The sequence below is a fragment of the Babylonia areolata genome, chromosome 11, assembly GCF_041734735.1.
Source record: "Babylonia areolata isolate BAREFJ2019XMU chromosome 11, ASM4173473v1, whole genome shotgun sequence".
Taxonomy (NCBI): domain Eukaryota; kingdom Metazoa; phylum Mollusca; class Gastropoda; order Neogastropoda; family Buccinidae; genus Babylonia; species Babylonia areolata.
The window spans coordinates 43,510,555-43,534,898 of NC_134886.1; the positions used below are offsets into that span (position 1 = coordinate 43,510,555).

Sequence of the window (24,344 nt, forward strand, 5' to 3'; positions counted from 1 at the left end):
CGTTGGCCTGGGGGTGGTATGCTGTGATAGTTTGGGGTTTAATTCCGAGCACCATATTCAGCTCTCGCCACAGCGCACTGGTGAACTGACGGCCTTGGTCTGAAGTAATTGTGTTTGGGACCCCGAATCGCGCGATCCAAGTACGCGATAAGGCTTTGGCACAGGTAACAGCTTCTGCGTTGGGGAGAGGGATAGCTTCTGGCCATCTTGTGAATCTGTCCACGATGGTAAGCAGATAATTGCAGTCTTCTGATGAAGGGAGGGGTCCCACAAGGTCCACGTGTATGTCACCAAAGCGTCTATCAGGGGGGTCAAAAGAGGACAGTGGAGTTTTGGTATGGTGGCCAATTTTGCTAGCCTGACATTCATGACAAGCCCTGACCATGTTCTTTACATCCTTTTTGAGTCCAGGCCAGATGTAGCGTGCTGAGATAGCGCGGGTGGTGGGTTTGGGTCCAGGGTGAGACAGGTTGTGCAAAACATTAAATACAGTTTTTGTCCATGCTGGAGGTACCACCGGCCGGGGGTGGCCAGTAGAAACATCACACAGAATTTGGGTGCCATCCAGAGTGATGTCCTTTAGTTGTAGGGATCCTGGTTTGGAGCGTAAGTCTGCAACGTTGGGATTGGTTTGCTGTGCCGCTGCCATTTGAGCAAGATCTACAGCAGGGATTGATGATGTGCTAGCAATCAGTGGCTCCTGGTCAGGCACAGGTGCCCTGGAGAGTGTATCAGGTACAATGTTGTCTGACCCACTGATGTGTCTGATGTCAGTTGTGAACTCGGCTATGTAGCAAAGCTGACGTTCTTGGCGAGGGGATCTGTCAGTGTTGCTTGTCAGGGCATGAGTTAGTGGTTTATGGTCTGTGAACACCGTAAATGTTTTTCCTTCCAGGAAGTAGCGGAAATGCTGGATTGCACTGTAGATGGCCAACAGTTCACGGTCAAACGTTGAGTAACGTTGTTGGGTTGGTGTGAGCTTCCTTGAGAAGAATGCAACGGGTTTCCAGGCACCATTCTGCTGTTGTGACAGTTCGGCTCCCATGGCAGTGTCTGATGCATCCACCGAAAGTTTTGTTTCAGATTGTGGGTCGGGGTGATGAAGCATAACAACAGAAGCCAGTGCTGATTTGGCCTCCTGGAATGCAGCTTGACATTCAGGTGTCCATGTGAATTTCTTGGGTTTACCTTTGTGAGCCTCAGTCAGAGGTGCAAGGCGCTTTGCGATGCCTGGAAGAAATCTGTGGTAAAAATTCATCATTCCCAGAAAACGTTCAAGAGCTTTCTTATCAGAAGGTGTGGGAAGATCGACAATTGCGCTAACTTTTTCTGGCAGGGGTTCAATCCCGGCTGCTGAGACTAAATGTCCAAGGAAATGCAGGGAAGATTGACCAAAAACGCATTTCTTGATATTGACCACTAAACCGTTGGAGGTGAGTAGGCTGAAAATGGTGCGTAGATCGGCCTCATGTTGTTCGGGTGAATCACTTGCAACAAGAATGTCATCGAGATACACAAAACAGCAATCTAGGTCCTTCAAAACACCATCCATGAGGCGTTGAAACGCCTGAGCTGCATTTTTCAGACCGAACGGCATTTTCAGAAACTCATACAGGCTGAATGGGGTGATGACTGCTGTTTTTGGAATATCCTGTGGTGCAACTGGGATTTGGTTGTAGCCGCGAACAAGGTCAATTTTGGAAAAAAGTATTTTTCCAGCAAGGTTGGCATTCAGGTCCTGGATGTGGGGAAGGGGGTAGCGGTCATCTCTAGTTATATCATTGAGTCGACGATAATCTCCACAGGGACGCCAGCAGCCATTGCTTTTCTTCACCATGTGCAGTAGTGATGACCAAGGGGAAGATGAACGGCGGACGATACCTAGGTGCTCCATTTCATCAAACTCTGCCTTAGCAGCTGTCAATTTCTCATGGTCGAGGCGACGTGCACGTGCATGCACAGGGGAACCAGTAGTGGGGATGTAGTGGAGTACACCATGCTTGTTTTCTGTGAAGGAAGGTACTAGGAGTGCAGGAAAATCCTCTACAATTGCTTCGTAGCGGGAATGAATCTTGTGTATGCCTCTTCCTGCTTGCGAGCGTGCCAGTCGTCCAGGAATCACCAGATCTCCATCTAGGGACACCAGACGTCTGTTGGTAAGATCAATAGCCAGTCTTTGGGTAGCAAAAAAGTCTGCGCCTAGGATTGGCTGAGTCACATCTGCGATCCAAAACTTTTGAACAAACGATGCGCCCTGGCCTAATTGTAATGGGATATTCCTTTTTCCATAAGTAGGAATGGCTGAGCCGTTGGCAGCAATCAGACTGGGTCCTCGAGTCTTTTTGCGTTCTGCGACACTTGCAGCGAAAACAGATTCCTCAGCCCCCGTGTCAACCAGAAAACTGCGTCCTGACAAAACATCTGCTACCATGATTGTGTTAATGTTGACTGAGGTAGCTGTTGAAAAGTCCTGAGATTCGGTGGAGCTAATGTTAGCAGCCTGTTTTTGATCTCTTTTCCACTTAGGTTGTTGTGGGGCCATTGCACAGGGTCGTCCACCAACCTTGTTTTCGCAGCGTCTCGCTTCAGTTCCGAATCATGCGTGGTACTTGCACAAAGTGAAAGGATTTGAAGCAGCAGTGCTATAATAATTCTTTGGTGGTCGATTAGATGTAGCTGCCACAAATGCAGGAGTTGGAAGATCCACTTCCAAAATGTGGTCAGCCTTTTCGGCCAGAACCTCAAGATCTTCGTTTGGAGACTGGGCAAGAATCTTTCGGACTTCTGGTGGCAGTTGATTCAGAAAAAGAGCTCTGAAGAGAGTCTCTGGGGTGGAATTCATCGTTTGCATGTACTGTAATAATTCTGACGGTCGTTTGTCTCCCAGACCTTGCATTTGCAGAAGGGCAGTATCTTTCTGTAGTTGTGTGGACTCAAAAGCTTTGAGTAGAGCTGACTTGAGTGTTTCATACTTTTGGGTGTCTGGGGGGCGTTCAATTACCGCTTGTACACGCCTGGATGTATCTGAGTCGAGAAGTTGTACCACATGATGAAATTTTGTCAAATCATTCGTGATGGGAGGTGTGTGGGTAGCAAAAACAGCTTCCAAACGAAGAAACCATGGTGATGCATTGGTTGTCCAAAAGGGGGGTGCTTTGAAGGCGACAGCTGTCACAAGTGGTTGAGGAGGAAATTTTTCTGTCTGAGATAAAGTATGTTGCCGGATGGCGTCTGCAAGTTGTGTAATTGCTTCTGTTGTCATCGACATGATTGTAATTTGTATGAGTTTGTGAGTATACGAGTGGTCGTAGCTGGTATTAGCTGGTCACTATTAGATTCTACTCACGTCGGGGTCACCAATGAAGCAGCACACGGACGCCGGACAACGTTTAAAACATTTAATAACAAAACAAACATTCTCAAATCAACTTCGCTAAAACAGTCGTTGAACAACGTGGTCATAGCAACGCTTCCGGTTTCAAATTCCATTCCATTCATTCTCCTGCCCGGGATGGGCGTAGAGGAGACATGAGGGACGATTCCGTAGTCAGACGACGCCATCCGGTTCTATCTTCTGCCTGTCGTATCAGCGTAGCGCTATCCATATTGGTCCATTCCTTGATGTTGTCCATCCAGCATTTGGCTTGCCTCCCTCTTCGCCTACCACCCTCTAGCGTTCCCTGTAGAACTGTCTTTTGCAGTGAATTGTGGCGTGTCACATGCCCGAACCATGACAGCTTCCTCCTTTTGACCACTGCTAAGAGTGGTTCCAGTGGACCCGCTAGCATAGTTATTTGGCTCTTGACAAAGTCATTGGTCTTTCTGTCCTTCCATGAGATTCCAAGCAGTCGTCTGAAGCATTTTGTCTCAAACGTCTGGACTTTCCTAGTAGTCTCTGCTGTTAAAGCCCAACTTTCACATCCATACAGCAGTATGGATAGCACCAGGGATCGGTACAGTTTGATCTTTGTTGGAAAGCTGATCTCTCTGCTCTTCCAAATCTTGCTGAGCTTAGCCATTGCTGATGTTGCGATCGCTATCCTAATCTTTATTTCAGTTGTTGAGCGACCGTCGTTTGTGAGGGTGGTGCCGAGATATTTGAAAGCTTCCACTTCTTCAAGTTGTTGTCCGTTCATGAAGATTTGAGCTTGGGTGTTGGTTGAGCTGTTTACCAACACTTTGCTTCTCTCGGTGCTCACTTCCATTCCGTATGCACCTGCTCTTCCTTCTAGTCTCTTGGTGAGGTCTTGTAGTTCTTTGTTGCTGCCTCCTAGTAGATCTATGTCATCTGCGAATCTCAAGTTGTTGATGATTCTTCCTCCTATGGAGATGGTAGAGTGGAAGTCATGGAGGGTTTCGCGCATGATGTTTTCTAGGAAAAGGTTGAATAGTACTGGGGAGAGCAGGCAACCCTGACGGACACCGACTGTGGTCTTAAAGTATATTCCGATTTGGTTGTTGAGGAGGACTGCGCTGCTGGATGTCTTGTACAGCGCCTGAATGACTTGGGTGAGACCCTCCTCGATGCCAAACTGTCTGAGTACCTGCCACAGTCCATCATGCCACACCCTGTCAAAGGCTTTCTTGAAGTCTATGAAGTTGTGGAACAGGTCTCTTTGATGTTGCAGGTGTTTTTCCATCAGTAATCGGCAGGTGAAGATCTGTTCTACTGTGCTTCTGCCTGCTCTGAATCCGGCTTGTTCCTCTGCCAGGTGTTCTTCAGCCTCTTTCTTGAGTCGGTTTAGAATGACTCGAAGCAGGATTTTGCTCGTGTGGCTAATAAGACTGATTGTCCTGTAATTCTGGCATTGGCGGAGATTCCCCTTTTTTGGTATGGGGATGATGAGCGACCGAGTCCATTCTGAGGGCCACTGTTTTGTCTCCCAGATCTTTTGACAGATTGCTGTTACAATTGTGACCAGCTCATTCCCTCCGTGTTTGAGCAGCTCTGCCGGAATGTTGTCTGCTCCAGGTGACTTTCCTGCTGGTAGACTGCGTACAGCTTCTTCCACTTCTTCCCTCAACACTGGCAGGGGTGAAGGTTCCCTTGATGGTGTTATGTCTCTGTCAATCAAACTGTCATCTGGTTGTATGGGATAGTTGTATAATTCTTGACAGTATTGTGTCCATCTGTTCAGAACAGCGGAGCTTTCTGTCAGTAGTTCGCCTGAGGTATCCTCAATGACAGACGATTTGTTCTGCTGCGTCTTGGTGAGTTTCTTCAGTGTGGCATAGGCAAATTTGCTGTTTCCTCCTTCCATTCCTTTTTCGATCTTCTCACACTGGTCGTTGATCCATTGTTCTTTGGCTTCTTCCATCGTTTTTCTCACAAGTTTATTGGTTTCACGATACTGTGCGGCTTCGTTAGGGCTAGTGTTTTTCGTCTTCTTCAGGGATCTTCTCTTATCACACAGGTCAAGGATGTCGTTAGAGATCCATGGCTGGTGTTTCTTCCTCTGTCGCCCCAGTACCTCTTCAGCTGTTTCACGGACTGCCTCATTGAAGGTGTTGGTGAGGTCGTTGATGTTGTTATCCAGAAGGCTGAGTGCCGCAAACCGTCCCCCGAGCTGAGCTTGGAAGACCTCTTCAATCTCCGGGTCTTTAAGCTTCTCCAGATCAAACTTGATACGGGGTTGCACCGCTTGGTGTTTTTTCTTCAGCTTCATCTTCATTGTGAGCAGCACAAGGTCATGATCACTGCCTATGTCAGCTCCGGGGTAAGTCCTCGTCTTTGCTCTGTTGATGCTTGATTTGAAACGCCGCGGGGTGAGGACAAAGTCAATCTGGTTGTGTCTTCTCCCGTTCGGTGCATGCCAGGTTGTTCTTCTTGACAGTTTGTGAGGGTAAAGAGTGTTAGCGATGGTGAGCCTTTGACTGCACGCAAACTCCAGAAGGCGAAGTCCCCTGTCGTTGGTGTCTCCTGTGCCATACTGGCCCACTGTTCCAGCCCAGTCGTTGTAGGCATCTGAGCCGATTTTGGCATTGAAGTCCCCCTGTACAATGATGATGTCTTTTTGGGGGGCCTTCTTGATGGTGTCTTCTATTTTTTCGTAAAATTCTTCGACATCCTGGTCTTCATGGTCAGTTGTTGGTGCATATACTTGGATGATTGTGATGTTATTCGGTTTAGCTGACACTCGAATACTGATGACACGGCTGGTAACTGGAGTGCAGCTCATGATGCATCCAATGACTTCTTTGCGTACGATGAAACCTACGCCATGTTCATGTCGAGAATCTTCACCACTATACCACATCTTGTGTCCGTCATCCGTCATCATCTCTCCCAATCCCGTCCATCGTACTTCTGATAACCCCACAATGTCCCATTGGTAACGTTTTAGTTCATGCTCAAGTTCTTTCACTTTGCCGCATTGATATAGCGTGCGGACGTTCCATGTTCCAATGATGACTTTTTCTTGTGGCAACTTAAATAGTTCTTTCGCTCCAGTAGCTGACTTTACACTTCCACCCTGGGGCAAGCCAATGGTAAGCGCGGTCGTTGTTGATCCGGGCCTCGACCGATCCGGCATGTTGCTGGCTATGGTTGTGTCCTTCATGTCTTTTCTGTGGGCTTAGGTTATTCCTTGGTGGCGCCAATCTCCTCTCCAAGTCTCCTACCAGTTATACCGCCGGTTACTCGGTCGCGCCATGACACAGCAAGCTTAGTGAAGACATGGACGCCACGGGAAGGCGTTGCTGTGGACACAATAATGTAGGAGAGGCCTTTTGCAATAACCTTACTGTCTGGCAAGCCAGGCAGTGGCTATGCGGCGATCACTTCACCTGGAAAGGAGAGGTTATCGAGTGACACATCACTTTCCTTGAGTGAGCGGGACGTCCAGCACCAGACCTCACTATCAAATACAATTGACTAAAAACCCAAATCGCATGCGACGTTATGTCATTAGGTAAGTCGCATTAGGTAAGTGCTACAATAGCAAGAGCACTGGCTTTAACTCTGTCATATGGATCAGCTTAGCAGTGGAAGAAAACAAATACATTAAACAAGTATCATCTCGTTAAGTGAATTCAAAAAGATGTTTTTATACACAGATCTTTTAGAGTAGGTTATAATTTTGCTGGGTGTGGAAAGAGAAAAGACTTCAGTGACAAAGCATTTTTTCAGTTGTGTTTTGGTTTTTAAAATTTTTATGTTACTTTTTTTTTCTCCACTGTTACTGTTTGGTTACTTCAGGATGTTTGCAAGACATTAAAAGAAGACCCCTGCCTGCCTTCAGATTTCAAGAACACAGTCTGCAGTTTGCAATGTAAGCAGAGACGCTATGTTGTGTGATGTGAAAAGGGTGTGTGTGAGTGGTGGATGTAAATTGATATGTCATGAGGAAAAGTAAGTGGAATTTAACTGCCTCATCCTTATGAATCATTGCTATCTGTTCGTAGATTGAAGTATTGGAAGAGTTGGAGTGGTTGACATTTTTTGACAGTGCAGTCTTTTTGCTATTAGTAACATGAATGTTTTGTTTTTTAAGTGTAATTCACTAATTGCCTCTTTGTTTTCTAAATTGATTTTCATGGATCAGTTCCTTTAAAGAATAGAAAAAAGTCAGTTAGTCTTTCATCACTATTCATTCAGAATCAATTATTGTTTTCTTCAATATGATTTCCTTTTTACTTTTCCGTGACAGCTGGCTGCATATTTTGATGCTGAACATGGATGTAATTGTGCATGTGTGTGTCAGGAGTACATTCAACATTGATAACAGTAATTATTGTTTTCGTGAGTTTGTATTTAAAATTTCCCTGTTTCTTATTCCCTTTTCTTTAATACTTATGGATATGGAAGAATATGTTGTGCATTGGAAAATGAAAGAAAGGACATGAAGGATCAAATGGCCCAGATTATGTTGCACACATACTTACAGAATAACAGAACAGCATTTATGGACTAAAACCAGATAAACTTTGGCACTGTTCATTGAGATATAAGATTTACAAGTGCAGTATGACCTTTTGTTTCGAGGTGATGAGCTGCTTCCCAAGCTGAGTTTCCTGACCACCTGCCTTGTTCCTAGAGGTAAATTTCTGAATGCAGCCAAGGAGAGAGCATGGGGGAACTACCATTGTGCATTCCTCAAAAACATGGAAAGCCTCACAGAAACAACGAAATCATCACAGGTATCAGCTTGGATTGCTCTGAGAATATTCCAACGTTTGGTTTCAGACTGTTACTGCAACAAGAAGTCTGACTGTGAACCAGATACTTTCATTCCCGAAGAGGAAAAAACGGTTATTAGGTATGTAGCTGGGTCAGTAATAAAAAAAAAAAAAAAATCAAACAAAAGCTGTGGCATCTGCAGAAAAACCACCACACTGATGAACAGATTGAATGTTTAAATAATTTAACTCTGCACTCTGTAGAGGAAGAAGGCTGCAGTCAGAGTGCTACAGACATGACAAAACTGTTAAGGGTGGCCTAACATATGTTAAGCCTAACATTTCTGAAATGTTTTGCATGGTTGAAGTTCTATTTCAACAGTTGGCTGGCACTGGCAATGATGAGAAGGAGGTCAGTGTTAATTCTTTTGTGGCAGCATGTCTGGAGTCCACAGATGTAACAGAATGGTATTATAATAATAATAATAATAATAATGGTACTTATATAGCGCTGAATCTTGTGCATAGACAAATCTAAGTGCTTTCGCACCAGTCATTCTCACGCACGCATAACTCTAAAACTGGAGAAACTAAAGACAAGGAAGAGGCAGGGAAGGGAGGCTATTTTGGGAAGAAGTGGGTTTTAAGGCCAGACTTGAAAGAGCTGAGTGTGGAGACTTGACGCAGCGAAAGAGGAAGTTCATTCCAATTGCAAGGTCCAGAGACAGAGAAAGAACGGCGGCCAACATTCGAGAGTTTGAATCTGGGTATGCGTAAGTGGAGTGGATCCGAAGCTGATCGTAGTGAGCGAGATGGAGTGTAGAGGTGAAGGCAGCCACAGAGATAGGAAGGGGCTGATTTGTGAATACATTTGTAGCATAGAGTGCTGATCTTGTACTTTATTCGGTGTGAGACAGGGAGCCAGTGGAGATGTTGCAAAAGAGGAGTGGTGTGCTCAGATCTTTCTGAGGACGAGTCGGGCAGCAGAATTTTGTATGCGCTGAAGGGACTGAATGGATGAAGCAGGCAAACCAGACAATAGAGAGTTACAGTAGTCAAGGCGAGAGAGAATGAGAGAAACGACAAGTCTAGATGTTGCGTCAATGGATAGATATTTCCGGATGGAACTGATGCGCCGCAGTTGACAGTAGCAGGATTGACATGTCTGATTGATAAATGTTTGCATGGACAGTGTGTTGTCAAGGACAACGCCGAGGTTCCTGACTGAACTGGACAGAGGGATGGATGTACTGCCAAGTTTGATTGTATTAGTTTTAATGGAAGAGAGTTTTTGTTTAGTTCATATGACCATTGCTTCAGTTTTGTCCGCGTTCAATTGTAACTTATTTAGAGTCATCCAATTTTGAATATCCAGGAAGCAGTTAGATGTTTCTTGCAAGAGCGACAACAGTTTTTCAGGTGTATCACTCTTCTGGAGTTGAGTGTCATCAGCATAAGAATGATGACTGACATTATGGTGGTTGATAATTTCAGCGAGAGGAGCAGTGTACAGTGTGAAGAGCACCAGGCCTAAAACAGATCCCTGTGGGACTCCATGTTCAATTTTAACGGGTTCAGACTGGAAATTATCAACAATGACAGACATGCTGCATCAGTGCGGACAGGCTTTGTCCACAAAAGTTGCTGGTGATGTTCTTCAGAATCACAATTCATCACAAGATGAAGATAATGATGGAGAAGGTACGTCATGAACTGAATCTGAAGAAGAAACAGAAAGGTTTAAGAAAGACTCTGAAAACCAGCAGTGGATCAGACAGTTTGTGATACTGTCATGGACAGACACGCAAAGACAGGATAGGTGAGTTGCTTGTAATCTAAATCAGATTGTATGCACGAATCTTTCGTTTGAAATTTTCAAGTTTTGTCATGCTTGCATATCATTTGTCCTTTATCGGGAAGGAGGCTGTTGTGGGTGGACTTTTGTCTTAGACTGTTTGATTGTTTTGGTGTTCTTTATTAGATCTGATTCTCCAGGGCTCCTGTGTGAAGGTTAAGAAAACTGTATTTAATTACACATACTTAACCGTGACCCACAAGCGCTTCAAACAGGTCACGTTGAAGCACCAGTGGGTCACGGTAAGTATGTTACTAAAATGTAATTTTAGATAGAAAATTTCCTTTGTGAATCGTCATGCCTGCAGTGGCTGTACGAAGGTCCATGAAGGATGAGCATAATACTACATAATGACATATTTGCGAGTGTTTATGTGATATTGTTGCTTTTAAGTGTGTTTAGTATGCTCAAATTTGGTGATAATAATGAGTGTAGTGTGGGTGTGTGTATAACAAATAACATTGTGTTGTGTGATAGGTCTTTGCTTTTGTGTGTTTAGTGTGCTCACATTTGGTGACGAATTTGAATGTAGTTTGTGTGTGTGTGTGTGTGTGTGTGTGTGTGTGTGTGTGTGTGTGTGTGTGTGTGGATAATAAATAACAATGTGCGTGTGAGAGAGATCTTTGCTTTTGAGCATGTGTAAAGTGTGTTGGTGAATGTGTGTTTGGATTGACAAAACATGGATGTTTAATAAAAAAAAAAAAAAAATAAAAAAAGGAACAAATTGTGCAATGCTTTAAAATTTGGTGTGATTTTTGTTGTGTGTATTTTGTCTTCTAACAGTTGTGGTTAGTTTGTGGGATTTCAGAGTATGACATGATGACAGGACACCGACTACAGCCTGACCACATGGCTCAGTTGGTGGCTATTCAAGAAATCACTTGTAACTGTTTTGTTACCATGTCAGTGTTCACATTCCTGGATTGTATTGTTTGAAACAAATCTTTGCTTTTGAGCATGTGTAGTGTGTGCGTGGTTAACATGTATTGTTGGTGAATATGTATTTGCACTGACAAAAAATGGATATTTAATATATAAGAGAAAAAATGTGCTATGCTTTTAAATTTGGTGTGATTTGTTTTGTTGTATCTTGTCTCCTAGCAGTTGTGGTTAGTTGGTGGGGATTTCAGAGTATGACATGATGACATGACATTGACTACAGCCTGACCACATGGCTCAGTTGGTGGGGATTTCAGAGTATGACATGATGACATGACATTGACTACAGCCTGACCACATGGCTCAGTTGGTGGGGATTTCAGAGTATGACATGATGACATGACATTGACTACAGCCTGACCACATGGCTCAGTTGGTGGCTATTCAAGCAATCACTTCTGTTTTCTTACTATGTCAGTGTTCACATTCATGGATTGTTTTGTTTGAAACAAATCTTTGCTTTTGAGCATGTGTAGTGTGTGCGTGGTTAACACAAATTGTTGGTGAATGTGAGTTTGCATTGACAAAAGATGGATATTTAATATATAAGGAAAAAAATTGTGCTATGCTTTTAAATTTGGTGCAGTATGTTTTGTTGTATGTATCTTGAACAAAGAAAAACATAGATAAGTTTTGTACACTTAATTGTATGACTTGTACATTTTCCTTCAATATTATTGTAACAAGCCCAAAATCAGTGAGTGAAAAGTCGTATTTATTCCATAAACGCTATCGATTTATTTGGCATTGTGTGATTTATATGCAAAATAAAACGGTGGTCGACCCAAGAAAGTCCGGGTACAAAAAAAAAAAAAAAAAAAAAAAAAAATGTATCTTGTCTTCCTCTTGTGGTTGTGGTTGTGGTTAGTTGGTGGGGATTTCAGAGTATGACATGACACTGACTAAGCCTGACCACATGGCTCAATTGGTGGCTATTCAAGAAATCACTTGTAACTGTTTTGTTACCATGCTAGTGTTCACATTCCTGGATTGTATTGTTTGAAACAACTGTAGTCGGGTTGGCTACGATCTTCGTTGGGCCAGCTTAGCAGACGACGTTTGTGACTCGCCGAAGGTTACTAAGGAAGTTGTAAATCGGTCACAAGTTATCTCCCTTTACATGGGAACCGTATGATGATTTTCATCAATTTGTTAAATTATAAACACTTCCTTATAGATGAGATTATAGTTTTATGTTATGGGACTTCAGAACAATCATACTTTTCAAATATAATGATATCATTTGACCAGAAAGCCTATAACATTTTTAAACTAATATTTATGTGAATGAGTTTTGGCGCGATCTTCGAAATCCACTCAGTTGAAACATACAAAATACCTTCGTTTTCTGTAACTCGGTATAGTTGCCGTGGAATTTAGATTGTGCATTAAAACGTAAATGATTAAGCTTCTTCTCGTGTACTGCTTTCCGTGTACACCTAAGTTATAGGCATGCGATGATACGAAATGTCTCACGACATTTCGGCGCCACAAAACTATCTCTTCTTCAAGCCATTGGAATTCGTCAGTGCCGATTTGAGCAAAATACGTTTTTACAATACCTAGACATTTTTATAGCGTGTCTTGCAGATGTTTGCATTTCTGTTATCAATCTGATTCGTATCGTGCATGTATAATTGTGTTGTAGTTGGTTTAAACGAAGTATTTCATTGTCGATCACAAGTGCCAAAAGCACCACCAAGCGGTGCCGACACGGGGGCTGTCCGTTGAGTTTTCTCTTGAATTTTTATGTAAAATATTTTTACTCTAGAAGCAGATTTTATAGATGATTTTTATTTAGTTGGAAATTCAGGATATTCAGTTACTTAATTGTTACAATTATATTACATATCGCGACGTATTAATTGTTGTAATGTACAAAAATGATACATGAACTCGTTAAAAGCTCGTTCATTCAGTGACTTTTTTTATTTACAGTTTTTAACTACATTATTTTTGTAGAAAATGGTTTAGCTTAAGAAAATGCTCGTCTCTTGTAGTTTTGTGTGATATATAATATGTCTATGTTAGTTCCCCGAGCCGAAAGTCAGAAGCCGCTAAATTTGGTCAAACAAACACAAGCTTGGCCCCTCAAGGCTCGCGGAGGGCCGGTTTCGTGAATCGCTTCACGGCGCTGGCTTTGCGGTTCGGCGGAACTGAATATAAGGAGTGAGTGAGTGCCAGACAAATTCAGAACTCTCCTGGCCTGGAAGAATGAAAGAAGAAAAGAAGAAAACCAGCGCACTGCCTTCCCGAGTCTACCTTGCCTGGCTGCAGCTCTCTTCTGCTAACACCTTCTACCTGTCTTCACCTTCTCCAACACCACCTTACCACCCCGTCACACAACCATTTCACTTTTGTCAACTAAAAGAAATAAATCATAACAGGTCAGTTTGTGAAACTTCGAGTCAACAATGTAAACAGTATTTTCTCTCTCATGTTCACTTTCACAGAAAGAGTCCTCATGGCAAAAATCATGGTATCAATAGTCACTTTAATAACACACAGCAGCACATAGAACCAGTCAATACAAAGGATATACAGCAACAAAAAACAATCCAAGTCACACTCAGTTGGGGACATTAGTGTCTATGGTCAGGACTCAAAGATGTGTGTAGTTATTTTGTTGTGGTGATTACAAGATAGCGTTGGATTTATATCAGTTACTGGTTAAAACTATCTGATATGTATCAGTCTGTTAATTGTAATTTAGTTATCATGCTCTCTCCTATATGGCTTACTCCAGTATAGTGCTACATAATAACTGATTTATTTGAGTCACTTTGACACAGAGTGAGCTTTACGTAAAATCTATATTGTCAGTGTACTTTCACTAAAAAGCTTATCTTTAACCACTTTATTTACACTATTCAAATGTATTAGAAATGTGATCTGATGTCAGTGTTTGGTCTTCACACATATGCATTATCTTATCTTATGTTGTTGCTTATTCCAAACCATTGTAACATATGATGTGGTGTGTATCATGAGCTGATATGAACAGAAGCAGAACAGGGCAATCTTTACTCCTACTTTCCTGCATCATTTTGTCGACCCCCCTCCCTTCCTCCTCCCCTCCCCATCCATGTCCCCCCTCCCCCTCTCTACCCTTCTCCTTGGCAGTGCCCATGAGAAAGGCATTTAATGTGTAAAGTCTAGCACTGCTGGTCCAATACTGGTATGTTAACTTCAACCAGTTGGGAAGGTTCTGGGTTTGAAGATAATTTGCATGGAGTGAATGGGTGAGAGAGGATAAAACTGGTAGACATATGTGGTTTCATCCTTTTTCCTTGCTTGGACAAGGCCGGGAGAGCCAGACAGACAAGACAGTACCATGGGGGCTGTTCACTGCTAACTGCTAAGTTAGGATGTGCTGCTAAGTGCTGTTTTAAGTTAGAGAAATAAACACCTCAATTCACCTTACTAAAAAAAAACCCACTGTTGGTAAAAGGAGAGAGTGGCTTGCGCACCTGTCCTCTGCCTCAGTGTATTCCTACCACCTTCCCCCTTCTCTTCTTCTTCTACCCCAACCTTTAACACATACACACATTCAACACACACACACGATACAGCGTAACAAATATACCTACACAATACAGTGTTACAAATATACCTACACAATCAACTAACTACTTTCATGTATGTGAGTGGGTCTAGAGGAAATACTGCTGGAAGAGGAAAGTCTTGAGGTCAGATTTAACTCACGCTATACCGTTCCTGACGTAAGGTAGTGTTCCGAATGACAGAACGCTATAGCGGTTTTGACAATTAAAATTTTTTTCACATTTTCCTCATGGGGTAGCATAATAATCGCAGCTTCACTGGGCATTGCGAACCTGTCAAGGGTCAAATGGAAAGTTTCTTTATGAGATTTCGTAACAACAGTTTAAAAAAAAAATTATTTATTTATATTTTTTTCTTTTATTTATTCTTCTTTTTTTTTTTTACTTTATTTTATTTTATTTTATTTTTTTATTACTTCATTTTTTTAAATTCATTTATTTGTTTTTTTGTTATTTTTACTTTATTTATTTTATTTTATTTATCTATTTTTATTGTTATTTATCTTTCTTTTTCTTTCTCATGGATTTGACCGAACGCAGTGATGCCTCCTTGAGCTACTGATACTGATACGTAACAACTTGACACACTCCACAGCTAGCCAGCGAGTTCAGAGGACCCCGCACAACAAGCTTATCTGCATACGTATCGAAAATGGCGTCGCAGGCGATGAAGTGGAAATTTTTGGAGCATGGAGCAAACGAGATCACGACATCGGCTTTTACCGCTGCTGAAGAGATTGAAATGTTTCAAACTGAAAGTTTCGACATCAGTCGACGAGGATCATGATGAAGACGTTGAATAAAGTATCTGCAGTGAAGAAAGCAACCAGTATCAGTACCAGTATCACTGAGTAACTCAAGGAGGCGTCACTGCGTTCGGTCAAATCCATATACGCTACACCACATCTGCCAAGCAGATGCCTGACCAGCAGCGTAATCCAACGCGCTTAAAACAACCAGCAAGAAGTTACTGATGGTGACTCAGCTTCTGAGAGCGGTGAAGAGGGAGGGGGTGGGCGTTCACACGATGTGAGGAGAGGGGTCAGTGGGTGAAGTACAGTGAGTTTCATTCAGTCACTTTTTGTTTTGTATTTTTTGTGATTTTTTTCCTAATCCTAACAAATGGGTCTTCTGTATGGAACAGCAAGGGAGAGAACTATTCGTCCGGAGTGAGTTAAAGGAAGGCAGTGTGGGGCTGTGACGGAGGCGGTAACTTGGGCAAATAATTCCATATTTGAACAGCAGATGAAAAGGCTCGACCACCTTGCCGTGTTCTCACTATATATATCTATCACTAGCCTAACCTAGCTGTTTTCCTATGAGCTGTTCAAGTTATGCAGATCCATATATATATATATATATATATCCAGATCCAGATCCAGATCTAACGGTTGCCTGTCAGTTGCCGGTCTCAGGTATAATAATGTGGCAACTTCAGTTTGGACCAATGTCAGCCCCGAAACCCGACACTGACTAAGCCTCTCTCATCTCATCTCATCTATCCCTTGACCCGTGGGTGGGTCGTTGGGGCACCATGGATGACTGCCTGGTCAGCTCGCGCCACCTGCCTCGGTCCTCAGCGGCCCTTTGAGTTGTGGCAAATGGCAGGCCAGTCCACTCTTTGATGTTGTCCTCCCACCGCTTTCTCTGTCTGCCTCTCTTCCTCCTTCCTTGTACAGTACCCTGCAGGATGGTCTTGGCTAGGCCGTCTGATCGTGTGACGTGTCCATACCAGCGGAGCTTGCGTTCCTTCACTGTGGTTAGCAGGTCTTTGAATGGGCCAATGGCGTTTTGGACTCTTCTTTTCACTTCCTCATTTGTGATGTGGTCTTTGTATGTAATGTTCAGGATTTTGCGGAAGCATCTCATTTCCAGGGCCTGGATTTTTCTCTGGAGTTCTGCAGTGAGGGTCTAGGAATCGCAAGCGTATAGAAATATTGAGAAGATGAGGGAGCGCATTAGTCTGATTTTGGACGAGACGGAGATCTTTTTGTCCTTCCATATAGTCTTCAATCGACTCAGTGAGGCAGTAGTCTGCGCGATTCTGGACAGGACCTCTGGTTTCGAACCCTCGTCTGACACAATGGCACCCAAGTATTTGAAGGAGGAGACTTCTTCCAGTTTTTCACCGTTTACGTGCAAGTTGGACGTTACGTCTTGGCTGTTGTTGGTCATAACCTTGGTCTTCTCGGCACTGATCTCCATGCCGTAGGCTGATGATGTCTTGTCAAGTTTGTGCACGAGTTCTTTGAGTTCTTTCTCTTCTCCTGCCAGGCCATCAATGTCATCGGCAAAGCGCAGGTTGGTGATGACTCTGCCTCCAATGCTGACAGTTCCCACATGATCTTCCAGGGCGTCAGTCATGATCCTTTCAAGAAAGAGGTTGAAGAGAGTGGGAGAGAGTAGACAGCCCTGTCTGACTCCGACCGTGGTTCTAAACCAGTTACCCGTGCTACCATTGAAGAGGACTGCACTGGCTGCTCTTTCGTATAGGTTCTGTATGGCTTGGATGATGTCTTCACTGATGTTGAATTTGTGCATGGTGGCCCATAAGGCAGCGTGCCATACCCTGTCGAACGCCTTCTTGAAGTCAATGAAGACGTGGTAGAGGTCTCTTTGGTGCTGGAGATATTTCTCGCACAGCAAGCGCAGGTTGAAGATTTGTTCTGTTGTGCTTCTCCCTGCTCTGAAGCCGGCCTGCTCTTCGGCGATGATCATTTCTGCTTGCGGCTTCAGTCGGTTGAGAAGGACCTTTAGCATGACCTTGCTGGGGTGGCTGATTAGGCTGATAGTGCGGTAGTTTTTACACTGTTGTAGATTGCCCTTCTTGGGGATTGTGATGACCAATGATTGTGTCCAGGTGGTTGGCCACTCTCCCGTCTGCAGGATCTTATTACAGATGGTGGTGAGGGCATTTAATCACCGCTTCGCCTCCAGCTTGAATCAGTTCGGCGGGAATGTTGTCGACGCCAGCTGACTTCCCTGCTAAGCCAACAGCCGCCAAATCACTGCATGTATCAGACGCTCAAAGCCATAATTGCTGTGCCTTGTGGATAATTTTCTTTTTTAGATGACGCTCAGTGGTGGTGGGATCTTACCAAATGCACAACAAGCAGACACGGTCCACTCCAACATACACAACTGCACCGCTAGAATAAAGGGCAGGCATCCTGGAGCGTGGTCACTTGTAAGTCCACTGATGGATCGAGAGGGGTACCGGCGAATTCTGACCGAGGAGGGGTGAGGGTGTGACTGAACGCGTCGTTCGGTCTAATCCGGTCTTTAAGCCCACTCCACTTTAAACAAGATAATTCTAATCTGGGTAAAGTCCTATTAGCATCCTAAATTCAGAAACCTATGTTGCCAGCAATCATTGTTGTGCATGTATGAAACAATATCACCATTAGTGGATGTTGTAACCCATTTTCAGTAGAATTAGACTCTATTTTGTACGTTATTTCACACAGTTTTGATGGGGATTCAGTCACTGTACTAACGTGCCACCATCTTGCTTTTTCCGTTTTTGATCCTACAAACCACTGCCGTGAAAATGTAACCAATATCATCATCATCATCATGGCCTGGCTTCGCTGACGAAGATCTAGGAAGGGCGTTGTCCACGTCTGATGCAGGCACGCTCATGGCTGACAAGGCCAATGCGGGAAAAGCAGAGTCGGCCGCAGCGGCCGCAAGGGAAAGTCTGGTCTGGGTTCGTGGCTGCAGCGTCGTGGTTCTTCCTCCTTCTGCGTTTGTCCTCAAGGCTGGCCCTGCAGTTGTTTTCGAAGGAGGAGACAGCTTGGTGGATGGTGCGTCGCCTGGTCTCTCGATCAGCGGCTACTGCGGACCACTGGCGATGGTCAATGTGACAGGCACCGAGAGCTTTCTTCAAGGAGTCTTTGTATCTCTTCTTGGGTGCTCCTCTGTCACGGTGGCCAGTGGACAGTTCGCCATACAGCGCGATCTTGGGCAGGCGGTGGTCCTCCATCCTGGACACGTGCCCTGCCCAACGTAGCTGGGTCTTTAGCAGCACTGCCTCGATGCTGATAGTCTTTGCCTGCTCCAGGACCTCGACATTTGTGATGTAGTCACTCCAGTGGATGCTGAGGATGGTGCGAAGGCAGCGCTGGTGAAAGCGATCAAGCAGTCGTATGTGGTGCCGGTAGGTGACCCAGGTTTCGGAGCCATACAACAGGGTGGGCAGTACAACAGCTCTGTACACGCTGATCTTTGTGTCTTTCTTCAGGTGTTTGTTGTTCCACACTCTCTTGTACAGCCTGCCGAATGCGCTGTTTGCCTTTGCAAGTCTGTTGTCGATCTCCTTGTCGATCTTGGCGTCAGACGAGATGGTGCAGCCTAGGTAGCTGAACTGGTGGACCGACTTCAGCTCTGTCTCACCGATGTTGATGTGAGGAGCGTGGAATTCTTCCCGTGGGGCAGGCTGGTGGAGAACTTCCGTCTTTTTCAGACTGACTTCTAGGCCGAAGAGCTGCGCAGCCTCTGCGAAGCAGGACGTTATACGCTGCAGGGCCGCTTCTGTATGGGCGACGAGGGCAGCATCATCGGCAAACAGAAGCTCTCTGATGAGTTGCTCCAGTGTCTTGGTGTGGGCCTGTAGCCGCCTCAGGTTGAATAGACTGCCATCAGTGCGGTATCTGATGAAGATACCGTCGTCGTCGCCAAGATCTTCAGTGGCCTGTTGGAGCATCATGCTGAAGAAGATCGTGAAGAGGGTCGGCGCGAGGACACAACCTTGTTTCACTCCATTTCCAATTGGGAAGGGCTCCGAAAGGTCGTTGCTGTGTCTGACCTGTCCACGCTGTTCCTCATGTAGTTGGATGACCATGCTGAGGAATTTTGGGGGGCATCCTAGACGTTTCATGATCTCCCACAGACCTTTTCTGCTCACGGTGTCGAAAGCTTTCGTGAGATCGACGAATGTCGCATACAGTCCTTTGTTCTGTTCCCGACATTTTTCTTGTAGCTGTCTGAGAACGAAGACCATGTCAGTGGTGCCTCTGTTGCCTCTAAAGCCACACTGACTCTCTGGGAGATGTTCTTCGGCGATAGTAGGCACCAGCCGATTTAGGAGGACTCTGGCGAGGATCTTGCCTGCGATGGAGAGCAGAGTTAACCCCCTGTAGTTGGAGCAGTCCGACTTTTCTCCCTTGTTTTTATACAGGGTGATGATGACTGCGTCACGGAGGTCCTGTGGTAGTTTGCCTTGCTCCCAGCAGCAGACAAAGAGGTTGTGGAGTTTGGAGTGTAGTGCTGGGCCTCCATTCTTCCACGCCTCCAGCGGAATTCCGTCAACCCCTGCTGCCTTGCCACATTTCAGCTGTTCAATGGCCTTGACAGTCTCTTCTAGGGTTGGTAGCTCGTCCAGTTGTAATTTCACTGGCTGTTGTGGGATGCGGAGAATTGCCGAGTCTTGAACCGTGCGGTTGGCGCTGAAGAGGGCCTGGAAATGTTCCGACCACCTGCTCAGGATCGACGTCTTGTCTGTGAAGAGCGCCTGGCCGTCTGCGCTGCGCAAAGGACTCTGGACCTGGTATGAGGGACCGTACACCGCCTTCAAGGCTTCGTATAAGCCCCGGTAGTCACCAGTGTCTGCACAAAGCTGAGCCCTCTCTGCCAGGTTGGTCCACCACCCATTTTGAATCTCACGAAGCTTTATCTGGAGGTTGCTGCGTATGAGCCGGAAGGTTGCTTTCTTCACCGGACAAGACGGTTGTGCAAGGTGAGCCTGGTGGGCTGATCTCTTCTTCGCCAGCAATTCTTGGATCTCCTGGTTGTTTTCGTCAAACCAGTCCTTGTTCTTTTTCGACGAGAACCCTAGGACTTCTTCAGAGGACTGCAGGATGGCTGATTTCAGCTGTGCCCATAGTGCTTCTGGAGAGGGGTCTGTGGGGCAACTGGGGTCTTCAAGTTTGTCCTGAAGCTTCGCCTGGAATTCAGCTTTCACTTCAGCTGACTGAAAGTTGCCGACCTGGAATTTCTTCCTAGGAGCTCCTCCTTTCTTTGGTTTGGGCTTGAAGTGCAGCCTGAGCTTGCTGCGGACGAGGCGGTGGTCAGTATGACACTCCGCGCTGGGCATCACTCGGGTGTGTAGGACGTCTCGTACGTCTCTCTGGCGCATCAGGATGTAATCAATGAGGTGCCAATGTTTGGACCGAGGATGCATCCACGTTGTCTTCAGGCTGTCCTTCTGCTGGAAAATGGTGTTGGTGATGGTAAACTGCTGCTCTGCACAGAACTCGAGAAGAAGGCGCCCATTGTCGTTGCAATTACCAACGCCATGCTTGCCAAGGACTCCTTTCCAGGCTTCTGAATCTTGGCCAACTCTGGCATTGAAGTCGCCAAGGATGATGACCTTGTCGTCAGCAGGGGTGTTCTGAACGAGGTTGCGCAGATCTGTGTAAAACTTGACCTTTTCTGTGGGGTCCGCTTGGAGGGTTGGAGCGTACACGCTGAACAGAGTGGCATGCTGTTTGTTCCGTAGTGGGAGGCACATGGACATAATTCGGTCTGAGTGTCCTGTTGGCAGGTTTTCAAGCTTGGAGGCAATGGTGCTCCTGACCATAAAGCCTACGCCATAAAGGCGTCTCTCGGTCTCTGGCTTGCCTGACCAGTAGAGGGTGTACCCAGCGCCGTGTTCCTGGAGGCTGCCTTCCCCTGCAAAGCGGACTTCGCTGACGACAGCAATGTCAATGTTCAGTCTCTGAAGTTCGTGTGCGACTAGAGCGGAACGCCTTTCTGGGTGGTTGCTGTCTGCAGAGTCACGCATGGTTCGGATGTTCCAGCATGCTACCTTTAGTCCTTTTGCACCTAATTGTGAGGCAGGTGCCGGCCTTTTCTTCTCTATTGTTGTTCGACCGCGTTTGGAGATGCCCGTTGACCGCGGCTAGCCAACTGGGGGGTATGGAGATGAGCATTTGTTTGGACCACCTTTTCTAGGCCCCTCTCCGTGTGGAGCAAGCAGTGCTGTCCCTAGAAAAGGCTGCTTGGTCGTTCAGGGTGCTGCCGAGTGATGCTGTCACCTCCGGGTCAACAATCAGGCGACCAATATCCTGAACCGCCTGCATGCAGGATTGGAACTGCGGCTTCCAGTGACATCTTCCACCTGCCGTTTTCGCCCCTTTCCCATCGCTACAGGGCTTGGAATAGTTGGTGGCGCGGACGTGGACGTGTCCTTCAAGCCTGCGCAATGGAATTTTTAGGTGGAGTGCAGTGTGCGCAGTACTGGCCCCACCCTTTACACCCGTGGTTCATCTGCCATAGCCTAGCAAGCTGGGACGGTGACAGTGAGGTCCTCAGGTCGTAGGTTTTATATCAGACTGTCCTTGTCCTAGCCTCTGGCTCAAAAACCTTCCTCGGAGGCACGGGGGCGCGGCTACTGAAAGTCGGGACATGGCCATGGACCCAGGGTCAATGCATGTCGAGACTGTCCTGCATTCCTTAGCACTTCATGGGTTTTACTTCAGACTTTTCCTTGTCTTAGATGGACTGCCTTCCCAGGCTGTCGAGCTCCATCTGCCCACATGTGACAGGTAGCACAGGGTTACATGGTACCTGTGGCAGGTAGAGACCTGACCTGACCTGACCGTAACCAATATATAGGTGCAATAATCAGTTAAGGATGCCTCCAGTCTGCAGTCTGTAAAACTTGTTATTAAGTGCTGGCGGACTTATCAACAGAACTGTGTTCATAGTCCATGGTTGTGGAGGGGCTCAGTGCACTCGATCGTCTTTGCTGAATTTAAAACACCATGGTCCCTTACTTGAATGAAGTGTCAATGGATCATGTATCCCAAGATGGTTATAAGAGAGAGAGAGAGAGGGGGGGGGGGACAAGACAGAATTCTTTATTTTCAATCATAATAGACAAGCACTGGCGCGCTTTTTTTACATCAGTTCCTGCCCTGAAACTGGGTCTATACTACACAACTGCTACATTATGTATGTCATTGCATGCACTACACAATATTAGTACTTAAAGTCATAACATGCGTACACAATACTACATAAACTGAAGGCATAAGTATGGTAATAACACACACACACGCGCACACACACACACACACACACACACACACACACAGAAAGAGAGAGAGAGGCATAAGCATGGTGTTAATAAACTACATAAATTATATAGGAAAAAGAACGAGACAGCCGGGGAGAGACAGAGACAGGGAGAGAAAGACTTCGTTAGCGAAACACGCACATATTTATGCCCACCCGGTGATTTAAAAATACTGCGGAGAATATGATCGTACTATATCCGGGATCGGTGACATACCCGCGCGACTAAAGTGTGTTCTGCTATCGGTAGTAAAGGTGTATTGATCTAATGTTTGGCAGTCCTCGTTTTTCCCTAACACATTTGTTAGCCGCGATAAGCTGTCCGTCAAACTGAAACACAGTATATATTATATATACCTACACTGAACATGAAGCTTCTTGTTTTCAAAAGCCAAGTATCCGGGACTGAAAAGTTCCTCAGCCACCGATATTGATTCTTTTAAATCAGTAAATGCCGAACGGTCTTTGCCCCATGCAGTTGGCTGACATGCCAACCCTCACAAAAGTGTACCGTAATAGTCCGTCGCAATATCACACTAATTCAGTTGATTATCCAAGTTTTTACTTACCGAAAACGAAGGTCTTGGTATCCCGCGTTGAAGTCAGTTGGGCTGACCGTCTCTCGACTGCGCTCCGTCGTGATGAACGTGAAAGTGGGCCGCACCCGGCTGACGGTGGAGACGGACGTTCACTTTGGCGACGGCCCCACTCGAACGATGGGCCGGAGCAGCCAACCGGTTTCGAGGAAAACTGCGACTCGGAGACTTTCGACCGTTTCGTTGAAACCGGCCCGGTTGCCGAGTATCTACAGCCTAGCGCCTAGTTTCAACTTTTCAGCTAGTTTTCTTTTCAGCTCAGTGGGGGGCCGGAGAATCAGGTCAATAACACAGCGTTTTTGTATGAACGCATGAAGCAGCAATTTTTGTGATCACTTTCTTCGAATCGAGGCCGTCTTGTTTCGGCAAAGAACCCGTGCAGTCGAAAATCCCCGACACGCCTTCACCCTCTTGCTCGATAAAGTGCACATTGCAAAACCGAACCCTCTGCTTTGTACAGGCACTTGAAATGATTATTGTAACGTACATTAAAGTTTGTGAGGTACGTGTATATATATATATATATATATATATATATATATATATATATATATATATATATATATTCCTCGTCTCAATCTTTTGTGTTTGTTTTTTTACCCTTGGCCTATGATATATATATATATATATATATATATATATATACACCCATACATATATACTTCTTCAATCTTTAGTGGGGGGGGGGGGGGGGATGGGGGAGGGGAGGGGGAAAACACGTACTCAGTGTTTTTCTGTCAAGTTCAGTCGTCTGATATCACTTTCTGTGAAAAGACTCTCTGGAACCAATTAATCACTGGCAACCCGGATGCACACACACACGAACACACACACACACACACACACACACACACACACACACACACACACACACACACACACACACAGAGGGACTCGAGAGAGAGGAGGGGCGGGACCGGGGGTGGGGGGGCGTGGGGGGGGGACTGGCAAGACAAGACAAAATTCTTGATTTTCGAGGATAATAGATGAGCACTGGCGCGCTTTTTTTTCATCCAGTCCCCGCCCTCAGTGAAATAGTGTCTACACTACACAATACTACATTGCATTGATGCAACATCAATATTTTATTCAAGTTGAAATAAGTTTTTGTACATGTAATTAGAAGCGGGATCGCCGCGACCAAAACGCTTAATTGATGATGGACGGGACAAAATAAGACTGTGTGAGATCGAG

General features: G+C 45.4%; 1 protein-coding gene across 1 annotated transcript in view; it reads right to left on the minus strand.

The window, feature by feature from the left end:
- Positions 1-23,557, minus strand: part of LOC143287759 (uncharacterized) — a 51,860-nt gene extending 28,303 nt beyond the window's left edge. The window contains 1 exon segment of the mRNA XM_076596032.1: positions 23,124-23,557. The gene's annotated coding sequence lies outside the window, so the exon portion shown is untranslated.
- Between the last annotated feature and the right edge of the window lie 787 nt (positions 23,558-24,344).